Here is a 7,195-nt window from a genome sequence, read left to right on the forward strand (position 1 = left end):
TATGAAGTACTATTTACAGCCCTCAGGTTGGCAAAAGAGTTTTAGTTTGTCCATACCAAATGTGGGCAAGAATGTGGGAGAAAGAGAAATTTCAAACATGCTGATGGAGTATAAATAGGTCTTCACAGAGCAATTTGTTGCTCTCTAATAAAGTTGAAGCCACACATGGTTTATAACCCAGTATTTCCACTTCTAAGCATATATCTTATAGAAATGTCTGCACATATGCACAAAGAACCATGTTCAAGAATATTTTATAAAGGCATTGTTTCTTAGAAGAAAACATTGGGCACAACCTAAATGTTCATCAGCTGGAAAATGGAAAACCAGATAGTGGTTTATTCGTAGAATGAATGTTTTACAGCAGTTAAAATGAGTGAGCTTAATTCCACACATAAACCTGCATAAGTCCCTGGCCCCAGCTCTTGCAGACAGGCAGGAAGTTTCCAGAAGTTCGGCAAATGAATGGGGGAGGGGAGTGCATAGGGCAGGGGGACTGGGGGTACCACACCTGGTACACAGTTTCTCCTAGCATGACCTCAATCTGATCAGCAAGCATGAGAACTTGACTCCCGTGTCCTGCACTGGGGTGCTGTGGGCCTGATAACCACCCACACTTTAGAGCTGTCACTGCCACCACCTCTCCTTCCACCTCTGTCACTTCATAGCCCCATTTCACAGCCATGAACAAACCACAGTGCTTCTACAGTGAATCCAGCGCCTTCTTTTATAACCAGACTGGGAAACATCTTGAACGGAATGTAGTCAGCAAGCTGGTGATGGGACTTGGAATCACTTTATCTTCATAACATTGGCCAACCTACTGGTCCTGGGGGCAATCTACATCAACTGCTGCTTCCATTTTCTTATTTATTCCTTACTGGCTAATCTGGTGGCTCAGATTTCTTTGCTGGGTTGGCCTACTTCTATCTAATCTTCAGCACAGGACGCAACATGCAGAGACTGACTATTAGCAAAAGGCTCCTCAGTCAGGACCTCACTGACACAAACCTGACAGCCTCTGTGACCAGCTTAGTGGCTATTGCAATCAAGAGGCACAGTACAATTTTCTGCATGCAGCTCTACACACAGATGAGCAAAAGGCAGGGAGTGGTGGTCATTGTGGTCATTTGGACTATGGCCATTGTTTTGGGTGCGATACCCAGTGTGGGCTGGAACTACATCTGTGATATTAAAAATTGTTCATACATGGCACCCCTCTACAGTGACTCTTATTTAGTCTTCTGGGCCATTTTCAACTTGGTGACCTTTGTGGTAATTGTGGTTCTCTATGTTCACATCTTTGGCTATGTATGCCAGAGGACTATGAGAATGTCTGGGCACAGTTCTAGACTCAAATGGAATCAAGATAGCATGATAAGTCTTCTGAAGACTGTGGTCATTGTGCATGATTGCATATTTGGTTTCTAATATATCTTTTCTGCTAGATTGTCAGCTTTACAAGGGAAGGCCCTTTACAAGGGAAGTCCCCTTTACAAGGGGATTGTAATGATTTGTGATCGTATCTTCATATTGCCTGTCAAGTTATCTGGCACAAAGAAGATAGATAATTGTTGAATGAATATATGTGATGACAAAACCAAGTGTCTGAGCCTTCAAAACTGAAGACCAGAGAGAGCCATTCACTTCAGTCTAAGCCACTTTAGCCATGTGGGAGCCACATCTAGTTACTTTGGATGAGTCCTGTGATTATTATTATTTTTTGAAACAGAGTCTCACTTTGATGCCCTCAGTAGAGTGTTGTGATGTCACAGCTCAGAACAACCTATACTCTTGGGCTCAAGTGATTCTCTTGTCTCAGCTTCCCAAGTAGCTGGGACTATAGGCACCCACCACAACACCTAGTTATTTTTAAGAGATGGGGTCTTACTCTTGCTCTGGCTGGTCTTGAACTCCTGAGCTCAAACAATCCACTAGTCTCGGGCTCCCAGAGTGCTAGGATTACAGGCATGAGCCACCGTGCCCAGCCTTGACTCCTATTATTAACACATTCCATGCCTTCTAATCCAAATATAAGAACTTGGAAAATGGCTACAATGGCTGCTCAGTAAATAATGTGTTTGTTTTACTTTCATTTATTCTAGGGGTGGTTCCTCAGTTTCTATTCTGACTTCATCAAAATGACCTCTAGGTTTTAGACCTATTCATTCTTCACTATCAAAGGAAGAATTTATTGATCAACAATTTAATTCCTAGGAGTCAGCTTAAAACTAAAGCCATTTTTGAAATGTATGACAATATCAGTGGCAGGTTTTTAAGCATGCCTTGTATATGGGCTGTTTTTGAATGAGTACTGGATCTTAAGAATTATTTGTCAAATGCTCATGTGGCATTAATCATGTGCTACCTGGGAAATTAGTATTTGTAAATTACAACCCTATGGAGTATAGTTATCACTATGGATTTGTTATCCTCAAGTCAATGTGAAGAAAGATAGTGAAAAGGCAGGTAAAGAGAGGTTAGGTAACTATAGAAGCTGGGTTCAAACTCAGGCACTGGGGTTCCAAAGCCCATGTGTTTTTCACCTCCATGCTATCCTACTTTTCTTTAATGAAAGCAATTATCAGCAAAGAAATTTTTAAAAAATGGGTAAGTCACTAAAGTACAATATTGAATTAAAAAAATCAAGTTGTAGAATGATGCAAACAGAATGATCCACTTATAGAAGGTTTAAAACCATGGAAAACTCCTATTGTTTATGATACTGCTTGTGTAGTAAAAATATTAAAACATCTTTAAGAATGATAAAATATAGGATAAAAACAAGATCCATTTTGGAAAGCAAGGGAATAGGAATAAAGGGGGGAAGAGAGAATTCTGAGGTTATTTGTGATGTTTCATTTGTATGAAAGGAAAAAGGGGGCTGTGGCTAAATGTTAAGACTTTATAAAGTTTGCCTGTGGGTAACTGGGCACTCAATATATCATTCTCTCTCCTTTTCTGTTAACATACATTTTTAAAGCTTAAAGGGGATCATAAGCCTCAGTGATTTCATATGGTTCGTTCCCTTATTTGTGGATCTAGTAATACATTTGTTACACAACTTCTGTGGAGAATATTCTGAAGGTATGCGTGGAATTATGTGCATGTTGTGTTCTGAAGTCAAGCCTACACATTGTTAGCAAAGCCCTCTGGTTTTAAGTAAAAGGAGCAATTGGTTATTCTCCCTTTCCTGAAAGCAGAGTTTCTTTTAAATTTATTATTAGAAAATGCATTCAACAACAGCTCAATCTTCAAAAGAGAGGTAAGATGTAATCAAATTATCCCTCACATTATATAAAGACCAAAATAAAAGAAAAACTCAGCATGTATGCTATGGTTTCTAAGGCCATGTTAAACATCAAATTTCAATTTCTCAGAATGAGAAGAAAGATTAAATCATTGAAAATGACCATCAGGCCTTACATTAGGACTTTACAAAGTCTTGGTTATGAAAAAGTTTCTGAGAGGTCAGTCCATCTCCTTGCCTGCTTCTCCACCTGGATTCAGCTCACCATTTTAAGAATAAGAGTGAAAAAAAATAAAAAGAAAGAAAGAATAAGAGTAGAACAGCATTAAGCTTGATTATCAGGAAATGATAGCAAGTAGATAGCTTTTTTTAATGTTATTCCTTTTTTCATCTCTAGATACAAAATCATAAGATAACACTCTTTGATAGTATTCCTTAAAAGAAGTTTTTTAGAAAAAGATTTAGGTGAAATTCACTTGAGGAGGAAATCACAGGCAGGTCAGTGATGGAGTTGGGGAATGAGAGGAGACAAGAAAGTCCAAGTGGCCTTGTTGATGAGCAGGTAGCTGTCATGGGCGACTGGGGCTCTACTTCGTTGGAAACTATTTTGCTAGAGACCCTATCAGAGAACAACCCTTGAAATTGACCCTACAAAGCATAAAGAGGCATAAGGAAGCAGGGCTATTTATTCACCTACTTCTGACTGGATGATTTTATCTAGGGAATTAATTCTGTGCTTCAGGCCTGGCCCTTCTGCTTGCTATCCAAGCAGCCTTCTGTGGGCCACAAAAAGTTCTTTTGAGCTGAGTTCAGAACCCAGCTGCATGCAAGGGAATTATACAGATTTTCAGGTGACATCCAGCATGGGTCAAGGGGATCTTATCCAAATAGTAAAGCAAGAGGGCCCCTGAGAGCTTTCATCTGATGCCAGGGGTTTGCAGTAGAGAAACCAGCAGGGAAGATTTTTTAAGTAGAGAAATATTTGTCATTTTGTAATTCTTGAAACGTATTAGGAAAAGGTAGTTTGAGGTGGTGTTCTTAAAATAGTGCAAATGTCAATTCAAAATACAATGTGATATATCTTTCATGGGGGGAAAAAGCAACATGGAAATCCCCGAAGTATGAGTTATTGCTGGGTTTCTTTCTTGTGAGAATATTCCAGTTTTTTTTTTAATTTTTTTTTTATGTTGTTACCTCCTAACAGGGATGTACTGAAGATTTGTCATGTCTGAAAAGCCCTTACCTGTCTGCAGGATTCTCAGGAATGTTGTCTTCAGTCACTGGGAAGGGGTACAATTCCTTTCATGAAGGTGGTCCTCGGGGAAGTGAGGGGCTAGATGTGAATGTGAGGAGGGAATATAAACAACTGAGTTCTATCTGGCCTTAGATGATTCTCAAAATGAATCAAATCTCACCAACTGGTAGATACCTGAACAGAAAAGATAAACAATTGCAAAGAACGAAAGAGGAAAAATCTATGCCCTCTTAGAGCTTGCACTTTAGGACAGGGTTTTAACAACCTCCAGTGCCACGGACCCTCTGCCAGTTTCATAAAGTCTAAAGATTTCTTCTCAAACTAATATTTTCTAATGTATAAAATAAAATACATGGAATTCAAAGAATATAAGTTATATTCAAATTCAGTAGCTTGCCACACTGTGCTTGGCCCATCCCACTGCTCAGTCTGTTAGTGATGCTGTTTTAAAAACATACTTCACTAATTACCTCAGCTATCAGATGTATGTGAATGCGTCTGTTCTTTATTCCTAGCTATGTGCCTGTCCTGTTGCAAAAGGCCTTATGGAGTATTAAGAATTCTCCTTTGAACTGTTCAGTCTTAAAAAATGTTAAGCAAACAGTAGAAATAATTCATTCCTTTAATGTAATGATAAACACTGCAAGCAGGAAATACTAGAAAGCAATGACGTGTCTGGGTTATCTCCCTGAGAGGTCACGTTTTCACCGTTTGGTGACTAAGTGGAAACCCAGTGTAGTCAGCCTTGTGAGGCCTCACCTTGTGAGGCTCTCTGTAAAGGAAGGCTGCGGTTGGTCACATGCCATCTAACTGCCCGTGCCTAATGACTACCCCAATTTCAAAGTGACAGTGAGCACAAATGACATTTCAAGGAATTGTAACGTGATAGGAAACACATCTGTAATCTCATGCTGATGAGTCACAGTCACTGCTAAGTCGGGTTTGCTGTCTGTCCTCACAATGAAAGGAAATGCTGAGTTTCAGACAGAGGAAGTCATAATAGTGATGTGATTATTTTCCTGGCCCATGACTTCCTGAAACCCCAGCTTGACTCTAGGTAAAATCCTCTTGTGTGGAAGCAGGTAATAAATAAATAATAAACAGCACAGAAGGTGACAGAAAGTGTAATATAGGAAAATTACCCACAGGAGGATAAAGGAGGCCAGGTATAGGGAGGAAGAAGAGCTACTGTGTTCTATCAGACATGCCACTCTGGGGTGGCAGCAGAACTGTCATCAGAGGACAGGAGTGAGCCCTGTGACTACCTGCAGGAAGAACATCCCAGGCAGAGGAAGTGGCAAGTGCAGTCCTGCCTCTTTGAGTGGGAACACACTTGACACGTGGGAGGAGCAGCAAGGGAGGCGATGACAGGGTCAGCACCAGCCACTGGGAACAGTGAGAGGTGACTTAGCAGAATGAGCCAGGGCCTTGCAGATCACACCAACCTAGGCTCTACCTGGGAAGTAGAACCACAGAACTTTGGAATAAGGGCTTCATGACAAGAATTAGACCTTGCAGAAATTGTGAGGGAAGATGGAGAAGTAACAGGCTGGACGTTGGACTAGGTGTGAGAGAAGTGTCCCAACACAGCCCTGGTCTGGGTAAAGGAGTTTGCAAGGTGGGTCTAGAAGCCAGGCACCAGGCAAGCCAGCTGCTGGAATGGGACTAGGAGGAGGGGCTGGCAGAGAAGAGCTGCTGTCTGTGCATACTCACCACGCTGTGTGTCCCCAGACAAGCATCTGGAGTGGGGCAGGAGGCAGCTGCTGCTCAGTGGCAGGGAGAAACCAGACACAGAGCAGAAGAGAGTGAGGGACACCTGAGCGCGCTGGCACGTCTGTGTTTGTCCTGCCCATATTTGACTCCAAAGATTTTCAAAGAGTATTAGCTGCATTCCTGCCTTCCAAATTGTGCAAATTCCTCGTTAGTCGACTCTGACACAGAACACTTTAGGGAAGAGGATTCTAGTAAGAATGGTTCTAGTTTAGTCAGGTTGATAGACTGCAAATGATCACAAATGATCACAAATGCCAGTGTAAAGAATTTGTCTTTTCCTATTGAGATGGAGAGCCATGGGATCATTTTGAGTGGAGAAATGTGTGATCTAAGAATTTCTTTAGCTCCAGTGTTTGGCACAGACTGTAGGAAGACAGGGTAGAAACAGGACAACCACTTTGGAGATGATTACAATGATCTATGTGAAAATGAGACTTGAATCAGATTGCAGTGACAAAAGGGATGAGAAGCACTTAAATTCTAGATGTATTCTGACCGTCTCACTATCAACATTTGCTGTTACAAGTAAGAGAGAGGTGACAAGGATAACTACATGATTTTAATCCTACAACCATAGATAAAATGGCATTTTCATTCATTATGGTGGGAAAGACTGCAGGAAGACAAGGGGGAAGGCTAGGAATCAAAAGTCAGACATGGCTCGGCGCCGTAGCTCAGCGTCTCAGCGCCAGCCACATACACTGGAGCTGGCTGATTCAAATCCAGCCCGGGCCTACCAAACAACAATGACAACTACAACCAAAAAATAGCCAGGTATTGTGGTGAGTGCCTACAGTCCCAGCTATTTGGGAGGCTAAGGCAAAAGAATTGTTAAGCCCAAGAGTTTGAGGTTGCTGTGAGCCATGATGCCACAGCACTCTGCCCAGGGCAACAGCTTGACACTGTCTCAAAAAAAA

General features: G+C 41.4%; 1 pseudogene; it reads left to right on the plus strand.

Moving 5' to 3' along the window:
• Positions 1–653: 653 nt before the first annotated feature.
• Positions 654–1,431, plus strand: LOC100959624 (annotated as a pseudogene).
• Positions 1,432–7,195: the final 5,764 nt, after the last annotated feature.

This window comes from Otolemur garnettii, unplaced genomic scaffold, assembly GCF_000181295.1.
Source record: "Otolemur garnettii isolate 467f Iridium unplaced genomic scaffold, OtoGar3 scaffold00015, whole genome shotgun sequence".
Lineage (NCBI taxonomy): Eukaryota > Metazoa > Chordata > Mammalia > Primates > Galagidae > Otolemur > Otolemur garnettii.